This window comes from Euprymna scolopes, chromosome 20, assembly GCF_053919585.1.
Source record: "Euprymna scolopes isolate OS-2025 chromosome 20, ASM5391958v1, whole genome shotgun sequence".
NCBI classification, from domain to species: domain Eukaryota; kingdom Metazoa; phylum Mollusca; class Cephalopoda; order Sepiida; family Sepiolidae; genus Euprymna; species Euprymna scolopes.
This window is the reverse complement of record NC_136501.1, coordinates 2,522,830-2,543,119: the sequence shown is the minus strand read 5'-3', so window position 1 is coordinate 2,543,119 and position 20,290 is coordinate 2,522,830. Positions and strand designations below refer to the sequence as shown.

At 30.9% G+C, this 20,290-nt stretch overlaps 1 long non-coding RNA gene across 1 annotated transcript in view; it reads right to left on the bottom strand.

Annotated features, from left to right (window-relative positions):
• The window catches only part of LOC145241292 (uncharacterized), a 34,345-nt gene extending 16,731 nt beyond the window's left edge, over window positions 1-17,614 (bottom strand). Inside the window, exon 1 of the long non-coding RNA XR_013862535.1 lies at window positions 17,462-17,614. This is a non-coding gene — a long non-coding RNA (uncharacterized LOC145241292). The remainder of the gene's footprint in view (window positions 1-17,461) is intronic.
• Between the last annotated feature and the right edge of the window lie 2,676 nt (window positions 17,615-20,290).

Sequence of the window (20,290 nt, the reverse complement as noted above, 5' to 3'; positions counted from 1 at the left end):
TCAAAACTCAATTTTGCCCCGTGACGACATACGTAAATCCAGTGATCCAAAATAAATATGATCCATTAAAAATTGGAGAAGTCTTTTTATGAAGGAAATGTCAGTGGAGCTGATATTGGTAAGAAGATAATTAAGTTGGCTCTGAGTTAATGCTTCCACCATTTATTTAATGCACACACATATAATACATATATATATATATATATATATATATATATATATATATATATATATACATACATACATACATACATATACATATACATGTATATATAGTAGGCAATCTGACTTTTCCCAATCGTACAATATGCTTAAATATATCTTAATTCATGCAGATTGCATATGTATTATTATAGAATCAATCCACAATTAATTATTATATATTATGAGGAATAATTTTCCCGGTGGACTAATTCGCAAAAAAAAAAAAAAAAAAAAAAAAAAAATTAAAAAATAATGATAATGCCGTTCATCAGATTTCGTCTGTGTTTGTTTACAATACCATGTCAGTTGATATTGATGGGCTTGACTATGAATGCCCTGGAGAAGTCACTTCTGATTAATGTCTAGTTTGAAAATATGCAAACAAAAAAATGATTTGAAGCGATTTTAAATGGTACCTCTTCTTTTATCGTGAATTGAACTCATTAATAAGAAAACTAATAAAAGTGCACAGTGAACAAGGCATAAAAAATGACTAAGTTCAGCATTGCCCCCCCCCCTATTTAGCCCCAAAAGTCCCCAGTAGACGTCAAATCTTGGTGAAAATGAACAAATAGTGCAGTTTTAGGCCTTAACATATGTAAATTTGAGTTCTGCACTATGCAAAAAATGAAATGACTAAGTCCATCATTTGCCCCCCGCCCTTATTTAGCCCCCAAAGTCCCCAAGGCCTTAATATATTTAAATTTGAGTTCAGCACCATGCAAACCTGCTAAGTAGACATACACAGAAAATTTTGGACAAATATGGTAAAATAGTCCCAAAAATGGAGTGTTTTTATTAGCCCTAAAAGAGCCCCTCGGGCACACCCAAGAGTTATTGCGAAGTATAGACAAACAAAATTATATAGAAATCAATTAGTTACAACTTTTACTAAAGAGATTTTTGATGACCTGTGTGAAAGTTCCTTGTGAGCCAAAAATAATAATAACAACAAGGATAAAGTGAAAGTAAAGAGATGTATTATTTGTAGTTAAACAAGAAGAAGGTTTTAATTTTTTTTTTTTTTTTTTCAATTTTCGTATCATTTTGTTCAAGTTGGGAATGTGACCAGATAACCCACTATTTCATATTCCAACTGAGAGATCGTTTTAAAATTGTAACTGCTCCTTTAAGTGCAATTGTTTGAATTTATCTTGCACTTAGTTTACCGAGTATATTTACCAAGTAGTTTTGAAATATATTTAAGCTTCAATTTTCTTATTATTTTGTTTTTGCTGGGGATGGGGTATTCTACCAGATGCCAGACATTTATCCACTATTTCAGTCACTCCAACCGAGAGATCTTTTTTTAATTGTTCCTTTGAGTGCAATTGTTTATATTTCTTTAGCACTTGGTTCATCAGGTATATTCGCCAGGTAGTTTTTGAAAACTTTTTTATGAGTTTGGTTGCTCATATAATTATTGGAACGATGGAGATTTTCTTAAAATTTTAATTTTTTTTCATATTACGCATAAGACGTCGGTATTTCATGCAAAGAAAAAAGGTTAATTAAATCTAATTGAATATCAAACAATGGATGTTTGTTTGGACTTGGTTATATTTCTAACATAAATATTCACTCATTGTAATAATTAGGTTAAAATCTAGCATATCTTAAACTTATATGAAAATGGTGAAATCCTTTTATCGATCCAGTAGATATCTACCTGCTGATGCAATTCTCTACCTAGATAAGAGCCAGGTACGTACAAGGAGAGAGTATTGCTGCCATATCTGGGCAGGAGCTGCTATAAGGCCTTATCCTGCCTTGACAGAGTTCAAAATAAAATTTGTAGCCTAGTAGGGGATGCCCTTTTCTTTTCCCCGCAACCTCTTTCTCACAGAAGAGACGTTGCGAGCCTGCCTCTGCTTTATCGTTATTTTCATGGCAAGTTCTCGTCTGAGCTCCAATTTATGGTCCCCCCCTCGCCAAACATTCACGAGAAACACTAATCTAACTGAAAAAGTTATCAATAATTTCTCCCACTCTTTATGTGCTTGAACCTAAACGTAGATTCCATGAACAAAACTTCTTTCTTAGAACTGCATGCCTGTGGAACTCTCTTCCATTTGCCTGCTTTCCAGCTGACTACAATATGGTCGTCTTCAAGTCCAATGTAAAGAAGTTCTTGATGAGCTCTTCCCCTTAAGTAATCCAATTTACCAAATTTACACTTCTAACAATTAATATGATATTGTCCCTTTGACCACTGTACATTTATTAACCTTTATCCTCGAGTGGGCTCTGGGTCTTTATAAGTGGTGATTCCTTTGTAAAAAAAAAAAAAAAAAATTAACTAAGAAAAACGTAAATATGAGTTAAGAATAAGGAGTTAGAAACAACAAAATGTACCCATTATAAATTTAATCATAGTTAACATAATTTAGACAATATTGTTTTGTAATGAATCTAATACATAAACGGCTATATGTCTGTCTGTCTGTCTCCATATTTCAAAATCTATCTCCTCCCAAACTAAAAGTCACAGAGTGGCGCTATGGATTTCAAATGATTGGAATTTTTATGCTCCATTCTTTTATGGCTAAAATTGCTTTTAATTGGTCAAAAACGGGTCAAAATTGAAAAAAAAATTATTACACATTTTTATACATTCATCTTAGTTTATTTTTAATCTTTAATCAGTTTATAGGCGTAGTGGTTGCCAAAGGCGCCAGTTTTGAATGCTACAGTTTCGGTTTTGATTCTAGAAGAAATAATTGTAAGAGAGTAATAGCGACAGCTAAGACAGATTACACTGAAATCACCAGGAAATGTATTGACGCACAGAAATTAGGAACCCGTGATTTTTGGAAAATCTACAACAGTGTAGTAAATAATGGGCAGTCAACGATTCTCCCACTATCAATCAATCATGAAGTTGCTTGCACGGCAACCAACAAGGCAAATCTGTTTACCAGTCGGTTTGTCTCAAACTCCACACTGAACTCGGCACACCACTCCCTCCCCGACTTTCCTTTGCGGACAGACGCCACACTAGACGATTTGAAAATCACCCCTTCTTAGGTGTATGGTATCATAAAAAACCTAGACACCTCAAAAGCATGTGGACCAGATCTCATCCCGGCTGTGCTAATAAAAAAATGCTCTGCTGAGATTGCTCCAGTTCTCTGCAAACTTTACAATAAATGCCTTAGCGGATCTTGCTTTCCCGACTGCTGGAAAACCGCTTCTGTGGTACCAGTCTTCAAGAACTCTGGTGAAAGAACTGACCCACTAAATTATCGCCCATTAGCCTCCTCCCACTTTTCGCCAAAATATTTGAGTCCTTAGTTAATCAAGCCCTAGTTCAACACCTAACAGCTGCTAAACTCCTGGCCAACAAACAATATGGATTCAGGCAAGCCCGTTCAACAGCAGATATCTTAACTGTAGTCTCTGAACACATATACCATTCACTGGACAAAACAGGGGAGGGTAGAGCGGTAGCCCTGGATATATCTAAGGCTTTTGACAGGGTATGGCACGATGGTCTTCTAAGGAAAATTAGATCATATGGTATCACTGGAAGAATACACAATGTAATTAAATCCTTCTTAAGTAAGAGAAAAATCCAAGTTGTCCTCGACGGTCGTACATCTAAACAATATGATATAAATGCGGGAGTACCCCAGGGGTCTATCCTTGGACCTTTATTGTTCCTGATATTCATAAATGACCTCCCTGATAAAATTGTTTCGGAGATGGGTATATTTGCCGATGACACCACTCTCTATAACAGGCATGAGGGGAAAACAAAAAGGAAATAGCAGAATCACTAAGCTTGTTTCCTTCAATAACTACAAGAAACCTTTTCTACCACCAATAGCAATGGCTAAGAATACACTGCCTGAAAGTACTGCCTTTAAACTCCTTGACCTAACGTTTACAAGAAGCATGAACTGGAATATATACATTGAGAGCATTGCCAAGGCTGCTGCAAAGAAGGTGGGCTCTCTCTACCGTGCCAGAAAATTACTTACGCCTGAAAGTATTCTGTACCTCTATAAGGCCACCATTCGCCCATGTATGGAGTATTGCTGCCACATTTGGGCTGGTGCATCTGCTGCTTGTACGAACTGCAAGCACTTGTACCTCCTCGACGTGACTACCCCCAACACACCCGACAAGCAACTCAGTTCCACCCCTTTACAGTAGAGATCCCTAGGTGTAAGAAATCCTTTTACTCCAATAGTTTCTTCCCCAGAACTGCAAGTCTTTGGAACTCCCTTCCGGGATTCTGTTTTCACAACTGTACTGATATGCAGAAGTTCAAGTGTAATGTGAACAAACATCTTTCTACTCATCTCCCTTCATAATGCCCCGCAAATTGTCCCCGATAGTAGCCCCTACTTCAAAGTGGCACTTGTCTTGTTTGGGGTGAAGATTGAATAAAAAAATAAAATAAAATAAAAATATAGCTGATGGCACCTAAATACTTTAGAAATTATAACTCAAAAAACTCTAAAATAATATATACTAAAAAATATATACTAAAATAATATATACTAAAATAACTAAAATAACTAAAATAATATATACTAAAATAATATATACTAAAATAACTAAAATAATATATACTAAAATAATATATACTAAAATAATATATACTAAAATAACTAAAATAATATATACTAAAATAATATATACTAAAATAATATATACTAAAATAACTAAAATAATATATACTAAAATAATATATACTAAAATAATATATACTAAAATAATATATACTAAAATAATATATACTAAAATAACTAAAATAATATATACTAAAATAATATATACTAAAATAATATATACTAAAATAATATATACTAAAATAACTAAAATAATATATACTAAAATAATATATACTAAAATAACTAAAATAATATATACTAAAATAATATATACTAAAATAACTAAAATAATATATACAAAATTTCGACAAATTAAAATATCATATTTAAGCATATTTTACGCCTGGGCAAAGCCGGGCAGCTCCCACCTCCGCTAGCAATAAATAATTATAAAATAAATTTTTAATGTTGATTAAGACAATATAGAAACGTTATATCAATACGTAAAATAAGGCTTGAATAATTCTTCTATTAAATCAAATATGGTTTCAATAATCAATACCACACGTTGCAATTACAATTCAAAATTGTTTTGGTTTTGTGTGTCCAATTCTTTTTTTTTTTTTAATTTCAATTTTTCTAATGAGTCAATGCATAAAAAATTCTAACTACTGAGTCGATCTGGCTAAAATTTTGTATGGATCTTAGTTATGATAAGATGAATCTAACTAAGTATTATGGCATCCATTCGATGCACAGTTAGGGATTAATGTTTAATGCAAACATGTACATAAATATATTCAAACATCAATTGGCATAAAACATTCTAAGTCAACAGGTTATAACTTTTTCCAGCCTAAAATGTAAAGTGTGTAACACCACAGGAATTAATTCAGTCTGTAACATTATAAATGTCAGATAAAAATGAGAATTGTTTTTGCGCGTTGTAACTTTACTTAAACTGAAGCTATGTTCGCTCATTCTAATACAAATAGTTTATAACATGAAAAGAAAAAACGTTTTATTTTGATGAGAAAGTTTTTTCAATATTTTTTGTTCGAACAATGTAACACTGCGTCATATTTGATGCAAAGAATTGATCTTTGCTTATTACAAAATACTAATTTTACTTACCTTTGTACTAAATAAAAGAAAATTAATGACCTATATAATTTGCATAGAAAATTAATGACCTATATAATTTGCATAGATTCTCACACTACAATTATAACTATGTGTGTGTGTTTCAAATACAAAGTTTATATTACAAATATACTTTTTTGACAACACAAAATTTTCAATAATGCAGATTTTTTTATATACTGAACAAAAATTCATTATGTTCATCGAAAAATTATCTTATCTCCTGACCATGCTAATGTATACATATACTAGCTGGCTACCCAGCGTTGCTGATCATACAATAAGCTTAAACATTATATTTTAATTTATGCAGATTGCGTATGTATTATCATAGAATCAATTTTAACTGTATTTACACACACACACACACACATATATATATACATATATTTCAAATAGAAATTTTATATTACAAATATACTTTTTTTGAAAACACAAAGTTTTCAATAGTGCAGAACTTGAGCTATAAATACTTTTCACTTTTTTTTTAATAAACTGACCAGAAATTCATTATGCTCATTGAAAAATTATTTTATTGTCCTGACCATGCTAATATATACAATAATTATTTTATTGTCCTGACCATGCTAATATATACAATATAGTTCGATGTATAAGGCGACCGTTAGATAAGACAAGGTACAAAATTGGAGCAAATTTTAATAAATTTATCATATATCGGTTGAATAAGACGACTGCTAAATCATGAAACAATGTTTGTTTAGCGTAGACTAGAGATTGCAACACCCGGTATCTTATGAAATATTGGTTCTTGAACATGATTTTTTAAATTAAAGCGTCGTTAAGATGTCAAAATATGCGATACATATACTAGGCTGCTTGGGGGAGCTAACTCCTATATCACAGAGATCAATTTAGCTCCTCCAAACACTCAATATTTTATTTCACTCCTAATGTAAATATCGCTAGACGTTGCATTCCTATTATGTAACCTAGCATCTTTTCTCCTCTTCTGATGAGAAGCATTAGGCTTCGAAATATCATGGTATAAAGAGTTGTAACTTACCCTCCACCCCTAATTGATATATCACCTTTATTGAATAAATGAATATATATATATATATATATATATATATATATATATATATATATATATATAGTTTTATATTGTCATTTTCTTTCTTTATTGATTTCTATATAAGCTCCAAATCAATTTGTTGAGCTTTGCATTATCCCAATAAGTTTCCTCTTAAAGAATCGATCTTATTCTTTGCTTTTCCATATATTCATATATAGATGTCTATTAACAAAACAAAACAAAAAAAAACGCAATTCATTCTTGGATATACTTATATTCATTGCTTTGGATTTTACAACTGTTCTTGTATCCTTATTCTTTCAATCACAAAGTAATTTTTTTTTTACACCATTATTTCAAATTTAATTTTCAATTTACCTGCTCATCAGCAAAATTTATAATTACCCCTATCTATTTTGCTAATGACATTTCCTCCGATGAGATCAGATATTTATTGAAAATCAATAGATTAAGGAAAAAACTTTAAAAATGATTTGTACTCCTTTATCAAACAATTAATTTTATTGTAAGTCTATGATTTAATTCTGAATTTCCATATATATGTGTGTGTGTGTGTGTGTGTTATTTATTTACTTGAAACGTACTCGGTTTGTATATACCAATCTTAATGGATTAAAAAAAAAAAAACTTTCTCAAAGTTTTTATAATGTTTTTATATAAATTTTGTAAATTAAGGTTTACATCTGATAAGTATGTGACTAAATATGCAACAATAACATAATTTTGTAGACTTTTTAGTCGCAATAAAAAACAATATTGTAATGGATACCTTTTGAAAAACAATAAATGACCAACTGAGAAAACTTGAGATTTGGAACTTAGATTATATATTTATATATTTACTTTGTATGTATTTTCATTTTTTTTTTTTTAGTTATTGCTTTTATTTTTTGGTGAATATCTAAATACTGATGACCCAATGAAAGAAAAATTAAAACACATATATAGTTAAATAATAGGCCGAAACAACTGTTTGCTCCAATGAACAATAAAATAATTTTTTGATGAACATAATGAATTTTTGTTCCATGTATTAAAAGCAGTTACAAAATTAATATGCATAAAAATCTACACACACATATTGTTATCTACGTAACTGAAAAGGCTAAAAATGTTTATCGTGTGAATACAAAAAGCAAAACAAAAAAAACTATAAAAAATGTTTACTTGTAAACTTTTACAATCATAAAACTAAAATTATAACATTTGGAATTTATTTTAACTTGTCAGATTCTGTTGCAGAATTTGATAAATAATAAAAAACAATTTAAACCAACCTTGGTAACATGTTTACTTTCTTGTTTTTTTGTTTGTTTTAAATTACTGAATGCAAAATAATTGCTAATTTCAATTTATTTTTTGTTCAAATGTGTTTTGTTCCGAATCGGGAATGTAACTTGCTGGAAAATAATTATGACAAAAAAAACTTGTTTCAATGAAAAAAATAACCAGCCAAATTCAGATTTTTACATAAGAATTGGATTTTATAATCACATTTGTTAATTTATTACGATTAAAAATGTTGGGATCATCATTTCTCTAACGAGACTGCGTATTCAACATTTGGTTGATTTATGTTCATCAATATAAAAAAAAAACGACTCAAAAATTCATTGCCTCTTTTCTCCATTTTCAGCTTAGATGCTGATGGGCCAAGATGTTTTCTAAAATCGCTCCCTCATTTTCTCCTTGAATCAGCAACATTCTTTTGTCCACTGCTCCTGTTTATCCCAGACAAGTTCTTGGTGATGCAGTCGTCTCCCCACCACCAGACTGGTTCTGTACAGATGTTTTTGACCACATGGTCAGTTGTAATCACAAGTTCATGTCAGTTATGTTTGACATGCCCTTACACATCTTTTTATCTCCATGCATTAAGAATTTGTGACATATGTTAAATCGTTCAGCGTATTACTTATAAGCGCAAATAAATCCAGTTATTAAATGCGTTTGTTTTACATTTTTTTTTTCATATCTCAAAGTTGAAGAGATTTAGAAAACTAGTCGGATCTCTTTTTCATAATACATGGAGTCTCAGATCATGTGACCACCAAACGATCAACCATTGGTTAAGTTAGTCACTGATTACCTCCCCTTTAACAATCTCTCCAAAAATAGAGATCAAAATCAGCATAGACTACGATTTACTTTAATTTCTAACTTTGTTTAAAAATAACTACTTAATCAATTTACATGATTTTGGGAATATGACAACAAAAAGATTTTTTGTATTTTTTCTTTTTTTTTTTTTAATTCGGTTGAAATTTGGAGAAGTACCAAAAAATTTAATTCATATGTAAATTTATTTTATTTTCAATTTGACTGACTGGTCTTTCAGAGAAACATTTTTTTCCGCAGGAATGATGTTTTATGATGTCCTAATTTTATTAAGTGCCATTTGCCATTATTATCATTGCCTTCAAACATGTCATTTGTTAATGTTGCATTTTTCAAAGAGTAAAACAGTTTTAAAACAAGAATAATTGAATGTTAGAAATTTTGTTCAAGTTTGATTTCAATGAAACTCACGAACATTCTCATCGACAGACATTTCAATAATTACTTGTGCTTCAATTGTGATACCATCGACGTTGCTCCCCATCCCCACCCCCAAGTGTTAGGAAGTAAAAGAAAGAGAGAGAAAATATTTTAAAACTTGAGGAAATAAGTTTATCAGCAGAACAAACGGTATAAGATGTTGTTCACCAAGGTGCACAAAAGAAAGCTAAAATAGGATTGTTAATCGAGGTATGGCAGACAAAAAACTGGACATCAAGGATGCTTAGAGTTAATTTACAGACAGCTTTAGGAGTGGAAATGAGTTGGGGACAGTTTGCGGTCATGGGTTTGCGAGTGTTGAGGATAGGGTCAAGTTTGGGGCAGTTTGCGGCTTAGAAATTGCTTGAGAAAGAGATTGGAGAGATTAGTGTTGAAGCTGGGCAAGAGTAGATAGAACCAAGAAATAAAATGGCTGGAGACTGAGGCGCCCAGACGGTCAGCTACAGTTAACATTAGGGGTTGCTCTTTCCACACCATAATGGTATTTTCCCACAACACACCCCCAAAGCTTAACCGATTTTCATCCCTTCATTAATTTAAAGTCCCATTCAACATAACAAATGTACCAATAATGTCAAAATTGGATAAAATTAAGTGTGCCTCTATATACTTTATTTGCACTGATTGACCTCGTGACATTGATAGTTGTTGAGATTGATTATCAGTTTCATATACTGGTGGTTATTTCCTTCATCCAAAGCTTCATCATAAAAAATAAAATGGCCATTATTCTTTCTTCAAATAAATAGATTGTGTTCCTACATCTAAAAGGAAGAAAAACTATTGATTTGGAAGTTGCCTTTTTTTTAACCACACGAAATGCAATTTTTTTTATTTTTTTTTACATATTTGAAGACTGAAGGGTCAGATAACAGATTTTTGGCAAGAAAAACTGAGGCATCTTGAAACTACTTGTGTTGTTTTGATCCTGAAGATGATGGAGTCACACAATCACATTTGCTCATACCAACCTTAATTGTAACGACATATAAAAATGTATAACTTATTTACAAATACAATGCTAACAATAAAACAAAATGCGTTTCTGAATTTTTGAGATGACGATCGATTATTCTTTGGACCACTGTTCTCCTCTTGAGTGTTATTTGCACGTTTCAGTCAATATAACCGCTGACATTCTTCAGGTGTATCTAAAAGATGTAAACAGCAAAAAAAGTTGCAGCATCATTAGTTAAATGCTTTTATGTTTCTGAATTTTTGAATTCGACAGAAAGATTCCCGAGTTCGACAAAATACAACTGAAGAAGGTTGAAGATTACATCAACCGAAATGTTGTGAAAACAATTCTCAAGATGAGAACAGTAGTCCAAAAAAATCGAAATAATACGATTAAATCACTTTTATTATTTCGCTCTTGTTTACAGGATTGCTAGGAGTGCAGTGTAGTATCTGTACTACATTTCATCTTGATCAGTGAATAAGAAATCCTTCAAGACTGACGCCATTTTAATTTTTTGTCTCAATCCAGAATGCCCCTTTTTGTTGGAATCTTTTTATTTTTTTCGCATTAAAACCCGACCTTATGTCTAACTCTGCTACTGTGGGGAAGGAAATAAAACAAGGGCTTGTTTACAGGGTGACCATAGCAGGTCGAAGTCGAGATATTGTGATTTGGTCATCTGAGAAATCTCCACAAAATGATTAAAAATTTATATACAATCGAATTTTATTCAAGGAAGATCTTTTGGTGCTCGTCTTAAATTCCCACTATATTACAAAACAAAAATAAATAAAAAATATCTGTATGATGTACGTACAGAACAAAAATATCATTTTCTAAAAATCACATAAATTGATCAAGTAGTTTTATTTTTATAAAGAAAATAATCATTTAACGATTAATGGGAATTTGAAGACATTACAACAAAAATCTTGCAAATTTGAATTATTGTTGAATTATCTCCTTTGTTTCTTGGAATTATTTTCAAGTGAAATAATCGTTCCTCTTACTCATAAAATCTTATTTTCTTTCTGTCACAAGTACTCACACCATACAGATTTTTCATTTTTTTTTTTCTTAAATGACCCCCCCCCCCTAGTCATTTTTATTTATGGCGACCGCCACTACTCGTTTCCCACAAAAATTAAATTATAAAAGAAAACAAAAGTAAAGGGAGATTTGAACCCTCCTCCCTCCAAAACAAACGTGAGAAAAACAAATTTGTGATAATTGAAAGCTAGGCCAACTAGGTCGAAAAAAATGGAATTACATCCCTTTATCACAAAACTTCCAGAGGTAGTTTTGTGATAAAGGGACATAACTCTTGTATCCACATTACTACAATTCAATTTAATAATGTATTTCAATTTTATTTTCAATATTTATAAAATATTTTTAATGATATTTTTATTAATACTTAAACAAATAATATAACAGTATTTTTTTCGATTTTATTTCGACAAATTTTTACTGGACATAAAGAATACAATTTTTAAGGCCTTTCAAGACATTTTTCATATTTTCAAGATCTTTTCAAGGTTAATAATAGAAATGAGGTCTTTGAAAGGTTAGTAATAGAAACGAGGTCTTTTCAAGGTTAATAATAGAAATGAGGTCTTTTCAAGGTTAATAATAGAAATGAGGTCTTTTCAAGGTTAATAATAGAAACGAGGTCTTTTCAAGGTTAATAATAGAAATGAGGTCTTTTCAAGATTAATAATGGAAATGAGGTCTTTTCAAGGTTAATAATGGAAACGAGGTCTTTTCAAGGTTAATAATAGAAATGAGGTCTTTTCAAGGTTAATAATGGAAACAAGGTCTTTTCAAGGTTAATAATAGAAATGAGGTCTTTTCAAGGTTAATAATGGAAACAAGGTCTTTTCCAGGTTAATAATAGAAATGAGGTCTTTTCAAGGTTAATAATAGAAATGAGGTCTTTTCAAGGTTAATAATAGAAATGAGGTCTTTTCAAGGTTAATAATGGAAACGAGGTCTTTTCAAGGTTAATAATGGAAATGGGGTCTTTTCAAGGTTAATAATAGAAACGAGGTCTTTTCAAGGTTAATAATAGAAATGAGGTCTTTTCAAGGTTAATAATAGAAATGGGGTCTTTTCAAGGTTAATGATGGAAATGAGGTCTTTTCAAGGTTAATAATGGAAACGAGGTCTTTTCAAGGTTAATAATAGAAACGAGGTCTTTTCAAGGTTAATAATGGAAACGAGGTCTTTTCAAGATTAATAATAGAAATGAGGTCTTTTCAAGATTAATGATGGAAACAAGGTCTTTTCAAGGTTAATAATAGAAACGAGGTCTTTTCAAGGTTAATAATGGAAACGAGGTCTTTTCAAGGTTAATAATAGAAATGAGGTCTTTTAAAGATTAATAATAGAAATGAGGTCTTTTCAAGATTAATAATAGAAATGAGGTCTTTTCAAGATTAATAATAGAAATGAGGTCTTTTCAAGGTTAATAATAGAAACGAGGTCTTTTCAAGGTTAATAATGGAAATGAGGTCTTTTCAAGGTTAATAATAGAAATGAGGTCTTTTCAAGGTTAATAATGGAAACGAGGTCTTTTCAAGGTTAATAATAGAAACGAGGTCTTTTCAAGGTTAATAATAGAAACGAGGTCTTTTCAAGGTTAATAATAGAAACGAGGTCTTTTCAAGATTAATGATGGAAATGAGGTCTTTTCAAGGTTAATAATGGAAATGAGGTCTTTTCAAGGTTAATAATAGAAACGAGGTCTTTTCAAGGTTAATAATAGAAACGAGGTCTTTTCAAGGTTAATAATGGAAACGAGGTCTTTTCAAGGTTAATAATGGAAATGAGGTCTTTTCAAGGTTAATAATAGAAACGAGGTCTTTTCAAGGTTAATAATAGAAACGAGGTCTTTTCAAGGTTAATAATAGAAACGAGGTCTTTTCAAGGTTAATAATAGAAACGAGGTCTTTTCAAGATTAATGATGGAAACAAGGTCTTTTCAAGGTTAATAATGGAAATGAGGTCTTTTCAAGGTTAATAATAGAAATGAGGTCTTTTCAAGGTTAATAATAGAAATGAGGTCTTTTCAAGGTTAATAATAGAAACGAGGTCTTTTCAAGGTTAATAATGGAAATGAGGTCTTTTCAAGGTTAATAATAGAAATGAGGTCTTTTCAAGGTTAATAATAGAAATGAGGTCTTTTCAAGGTTAATAATGGAAACGAGGTCTTTTCAAGGTTAATAATAGAAACGAGGTCTTTTCAAGGTTAATAATAGAAACGAGGTCTTTTCAAGGTTAATAATAGAAACGAGGTCTTTTCAAGGTTAATAATAGAAACGAGGTCTTTTCAAGATTAATGATGGAAACGAGGTCTTTTCAAGGTTAATAATGGAAATGAGGTCTTTTCAAGGTTAATAATAGAAATGAGGTCTTTTCAAGGTTAATAATGGAAACGAGGTCTTTTCAAGGTTAATAATAGAAACGAGGTCTTTTCAAGGTTAATAATAGAAACGAGGTCTTTTCAAGATTAATGATAGAAATGAGGTCTTTTCAAGATTAATGATGGAAACGAGGTCTTTTCAAGGTTAATAATGGAAATGAGGTCTTTTCAAGGTTAATAATAGAAACGAGGTCTTTTCAAGATTAATGATAGAAATGAGGTCTTTTCAAGGTTAATAATAGAAATGAGGTCTTTTCAAGGTTAATAATAGAAATGAGGTCTTTTCAAGGTTAATAATGGAAATGAGGTCTTTTCAAGGTTAATAATAGAAACGAGGTCTTTTCAAGGTTAATAATAGAAATGAGGTCTTTTCAAGATTAATGATGGAAATGAGGTCTTTTCAAGGTTAATAATAGAAACGAGGTCTTTTCAAGATTAATGATGGAAACGAGGTCTTTTCAAGGTTAATAATAGAAACGAGGTCTTTTCAAGGTTAATAATAGAAACGAGGTCTTTTCAAGATTAATGATGGAAACGAGGTCTTTTCAAGGTTAATAATAGAAACGAGGTCTTTTCAAGATTAATAATGGAAATGAGGTCTTTTCAAGGTTAATAATGGAAATGAGGTCTTTTCAAGGTTAATAATAGAAATGAGGTCTTTTCAAGATTAATGATGGAAATGAGGTCTTTTCAAGATTAATAATGGAAATGAGGTCTTTTCAAGGTTAATAATAGAAATGAGGTCTTTTCAAGTTTAATAATAGAAATGAGGTCTTTTCAAGGTTAATAATAGAAATGAGGTCTTTTCAAGATTAATGATGGAAATGAGGTCTTTTCAAGATTAATGATGGAAATGAGGTCTTTTCAAGATTAATGATGGAAATGAGGTCTTTTCAAGATTAATGATGGAAACGAGGTCTTTTCAAGGTTAATAATAGAAACGAGGTCTTTTCAAGGTTAATAATAGAAACGAGGTCTTTTCAAGATTAATAATGGAAATGAGGTCTTTTCAAGGTTAATAATGGAAATGAGGTCTTTTCAAGATTAATAATGGAAACGAGGTCTTTTCAAGATTAATAATGGAAATGAGGTCTTTTCAAGATTAATAATGGAAATGAGGTCTTTTCAAGATTAATAATAGAAATGAGGTCTTTTCAAGATTAATAATAGAAATGAGGTCTTTTCAAGATTAATAATGGAAATGAGGTCTTTTCAAGATTAATGATAGAAACGAGGTCTTTTCAAGGTTAATAATAGAAACGAGGTCTTTTCAAGATTAATAATGGAAATGAGGTCTTTTCAAGGTTAATAATGGAAATGAGGTCTTTTCAAGGTTAATAATGGAAATGAGGTCTTTTCAAGATTAATGATGGAAACGAGGTCTTTTCAAGGTTAATAATAGAAACGAGGTCTTTTCAAGATTAATAATGGAAATGAGGTCTTTTCAAGGTTAATAATAGAAACGAGGTCTTTTCAAGATTAATGATGGAAATGAGGTCTTTTCAAGATTAATGATGGAAATGAGGTCTTTTCAAGGTTAATAATAGAAATGAGGTCTTTTCAAGATTAATGATGGAAACGAGGTCTTTTCAAGGTTAATAATAGAAACGAGGTCTTTTCAAGGTTAATAATAGAAATGAGGTCTTTTCAAGGTTAATAATAAAAACGAGATCTTTTCCAGGTTAATAATGGAAACAAGGTCTTTTCAAGGTTAATAATAGAAATGAGGTCTTTTCAAGGTTAATAATAGAAACGAGATCTTTTCCAGGTTAATAATGGAAACAAGGTCTTTTCAAGGTTAATAATAGAAATGAGGTCTTTTCAAGGTTAATAATGGAAATGAGGTCTTTTCAAGGTTAATAATGGAAACGAGGTCTTTTCAAGGTTAATAATGGAAACGAGGTCTTTTCAAGGTTAATAATAGAAATGAGGTCTTTTCAAGATTAATAATGGAAATGAGGTCTTTTCAAGGTTAATAATGGAAACGAGGTCTTTTCAAGATTAATGATGGAAATGAGGTCTTTTCAAGGTTAATAATAGAAATGAGGTCTTTTCAAGATTAATGATGGACACGAGGTCTTTTCAAGGTTAATAATAGAAACGAGGTCTTTTCAAGGTTAATAATAGAAATGAGGTCTTTTCAAGATTAATGATGGAAATGAGGTCTTTTCAAGGTTAATAATGGAAACGAGGTCTTTTCAAGGTTAATAATGGAAATGAGGTCTTTTCAAGGTTAATAATGGAAACGAGGTCTTTTCAAGGTTAATAATGGAAACGAGGTCTTTTCAAGGTTAATAATAGAAATGAGGTCTTTTCAAGGTTAATAATAGAAACGAGATCTTTTCCAGGTTAATAATGGAAATGAGGTCTTTTCAAGGTTAATAATGGAAATGAGGTCTTTTCAAGATTAATAATGGAAATGAGGTCTTTTCAAGGTTAATAATGGAAATGAGGTCTTTTCAAGGTTAATAATGGAAATGAGGTCTTTTCAAGGTTAATAATGGAAATGAGGTCTTTTCAAGGTTAGTAATAGAAACGAGGTCTTTTCAAGGTCAATAATAGAAACGAGGTCTTTTCAAGGTTAATAATGGAAACGAGGTCTTTTCAAGGTTAATAATAGAAATGAGGTCTTTTCAAGGTTAGTAATAGAAACGAGGTCTTTTCAAGGTTAATAATGGAAATGAGGTCTTTTCAAGGTTAATAATAGAAAGGAGGTCTTTTCAAGGTTAATAATGGAAATGAGGTCTTTTCAAGGTTAGTAATAGAAACGAGGTCTTTTCAAGGTTAGTAATAGAAACGAGGTCTTTTCAAGGTTAATAATGGAAATGAGGTCTTTTCAAGGTTAATAATGGAAACGAGGTCTTTTCAAGGTTAATAATGGAAATGAGGTCTTTTCAAGGTTAATAATAGAAATGAGGTCTTTTCAAGGTTAATAATAGAAACGAGATCTTTTCCAGGTTAATAATGGAAACAAGGTCTTTTCAAGGTTAATAATAGAAATGAGGTCTTTTCAAGGTTAATAATAGAAATGAGGTCTTTTCAAGGTTAATAATGGAAATGGGGCCTTTTCAAGGTTAATAATAGAAACGAGGTCTTTTCAAGATTAATAATAGAAATGAGGTCTTTTCAGTAAAAATTCAAGGACTTTTCAAGTCTTCACGAACCCTGTGTTTTCGTATGAAGGGTATGAAGCGTATGAAGGGTATAGCTACAATAATATCAGGGCATCTCCATTTATGCTGAACATCCACAGAATGCCAACATTACATATGAAAGAGTCCGCTGTGGAATTTCCACAGGTCTGCTAGTCATGATAAAAGTGTTAACCAATTTGGTTGGGACTATGATGTGTGAGATGATCACGTTGCTAGTAACATTCATTTCAGTGGTATCACCCATAATGCAAATGTATTTGCTATTGAACGCAAATCAAGTAATTAGTGAAATGTCTGTGGTAACAAAAACAATGAACAGCTCCAAATAAAAATAATTTAAAAAAGAAAACAACAACAAAAACAAAACACACAAAAAAGGATCTGGTCACTTACAGAGGCGGGTAAAACGCAGGGACTTCACATCACAAAAGGTTGGTTGCTTCCATGCACACAAGGAAAAAAAGTGCAACAAGGGGAAAAAAGATTTGCATTAAATCAAAAGGTTAAAAAAAATCAGCAAAAATGCAATAATTTTTTTTTTTTAATGCATGTATATATATATATGTATATATATATATATATATATATATATATATATATTTGGGTAGCATTTTTTCTCTTATACATGTTTCGTTGAACAGCGGTGATAATTCCTGTTTGTTTCTCTTGCGAACCGTCTTTTCCATTTGACGGGTCAATGTTCAAACATTCTGTTTGAGTGTAAGAAGAAATTTTCCATAGTGTCGAACATTTTCGACTTCCATGAGTCGTCTTCAGGTAAGTGATGAATTAAAACATTATTTTTTTAAACGATTTTAATAAATTCATTAAATGCAATTTTTTTAATTCATCACTCGCCTGAAAACGTCAACATTGGTCCGCCAAATGGAAAAACCGGATCGCAAGAGAAACAAAAAGAAATTATTCCTGCTGTTCAATGAAGCATGCATATAACTACAGAGCTGGCAATAGATAATTACTTAACTACATGTGAAAAAAAAGCAAATTTTTATTGATTTATATATATATTAGAGACTATCAATATCTTTCCTGATTCCGATTCAATTTCTGATTCTAGAATCGCTTAAAAAAAAAAAAAAATTAAAAGGGTAGAATTTCATTTCTCGGAGGATGAGGATGAGGGGATTTAATGAATTGTCCTCATCTACTTTTAAATGTGCTTTTATAATTTTCGTTTTAATTTGATAAAAATTCTTAATGCTTTTGATTTAAGTATTGTATTAAAAAATTTGACAAATCCATCGCGAGATTTTCATCTGTGCCATTCTTCACTTGTGCCATTTTTAACCAAAATTCATTATTGTGATATTTTTTTGTTTCGATTTATCATTACTACCAACAATAAAAAAATTAAGTTTTAAACAAAATAAAAATTGAAAGAATCGTTTTTGGAATCAGAAATTAGGTTTAAATCCTTCCGATTCCCTAAAAGTACTGCTTGTTTTTGATACCCCAATTCTGACTAATCATCCCAACATTAATATATATATATGGGGGCGGTTGGGGGGGGGTTGCAAAAGTAGGTATGCAGTGATAAAAAAAGAGAAAACAAGTCCATTACACATTTATATTTATTATACAAACAGATGAATATTGCATGATGTGACATTAATGTATACCTACTATTGCACCACATATATAACTTTTGTTCACTCCAAACAAAGTATATTGTCACAGAGAGAGAAGGGGCTACTGTGATTAGGGGCCATATTTATAGGGGCATCCTAAGTAGGGAGTTGTGCAGCATTTAAATTTCTGAGTGTTGGTACAATCGGAAAGAAACGAAGAACAGAGAGGGAATTCCAAAATCAAGCAAAAAGTGTTTTGGAATCTAGGGATCGCTACTGTAAATGTGTGTAAAATTACTTTTATGGAATAACTCTTTAGAAATTTATTTATAAAGACATTTTCGGTTTTTGGGGTTGCCATTAGGATACAAAAAAAATATGTTTGATTCATTTTGAATTCACCGCAACGTTCACCGAAGTCATCCTTACAATCATTATTACCTACCTTCAGAGTGAGTTGGGTTTCTTGCTTTTCACCTGCAACATTCATGTCTACAGGACTGATCAGGATATTTTCGGTAAAACTTACTTTTAATGGTCCCTTAAACTATAAATAGACTTTTAATGGTTTTATAATGCATACAGTTTCCAATCTTTTAAAATTTTTTATTGCTTCATCGATTTAGAAGTAGTGATAGGGTTACTGTAGGATATGATTTTTTTTTATGTCAAATATTACCTTCCTTCTCGTGTTTGTGTATATAGTCATTAACTTAAGCTCCCTCCCAGCAAGTAAACAATTTTTGCATTTTGTAGTTCTGAAACAATACTAAGAGATATTATTTATGAATATAATATACGGAATAATCAGGATGTAGAAATTTCCAAGTTAGTATCTGGTGGCGTGTTAAAATTGCTGGGAGAGATGCATCCTCAGTTTTCGTAAGACATGCATCGTAGAGAAAAAAAACTCCGATATAAAACCTGTACGAGATGTCTTCAATAAATTTCTAGACTTTTTTTGTACAGGCATTTAAAATTGTCATAAACTCTTGAAAAATCGCTATGTTGTTGTTATATATCTTATGAGATGATTGACCAATTTTTAGGGATTCAGATTCAAATGAACAGCTATAGCAGGAATTGGAATACACCCTACTAAAGCCTGTTTGTCACAGTTTGTGAATTTCAAAAATGCAGTCTGGACGGTGGGACACTTTAGAAGAACGATATGCAATGAAATTGTGTTTTAAACTTATCAGAATCAACAGAAAATTTCATTTTTTAATTGAACATTTGCAAAAAATAATATTTAATACTTAGAACTATGTAAGCAATTGAGTAAAGATATTTATATGGTGTTTAGAGGTGGCAGTATAAGTTTCTTGGTTTCTTTGATTTTTCCCGAGCTACGTTAACGGGTCGACGTAATAGTACTTGTTTATTGATTTATTTTCATATTTTCATATGCTCTTAAGTAATTATCTTTGATAAGCTTTATGGCTAGCCCTGTAGATAATATCAAAAAAAGATCACAAACACATAATCCTCTTACTATCTCATATATGCTCTTATATTATAAAATATATAACATTTTTTGATTCAGTGTCTCAACAGGGTTTAATACATGAGTAGAGCTTAATAGAAGTATGAATATATACTTATGGCAAGCAGGCTACACAGAAAATGTTTG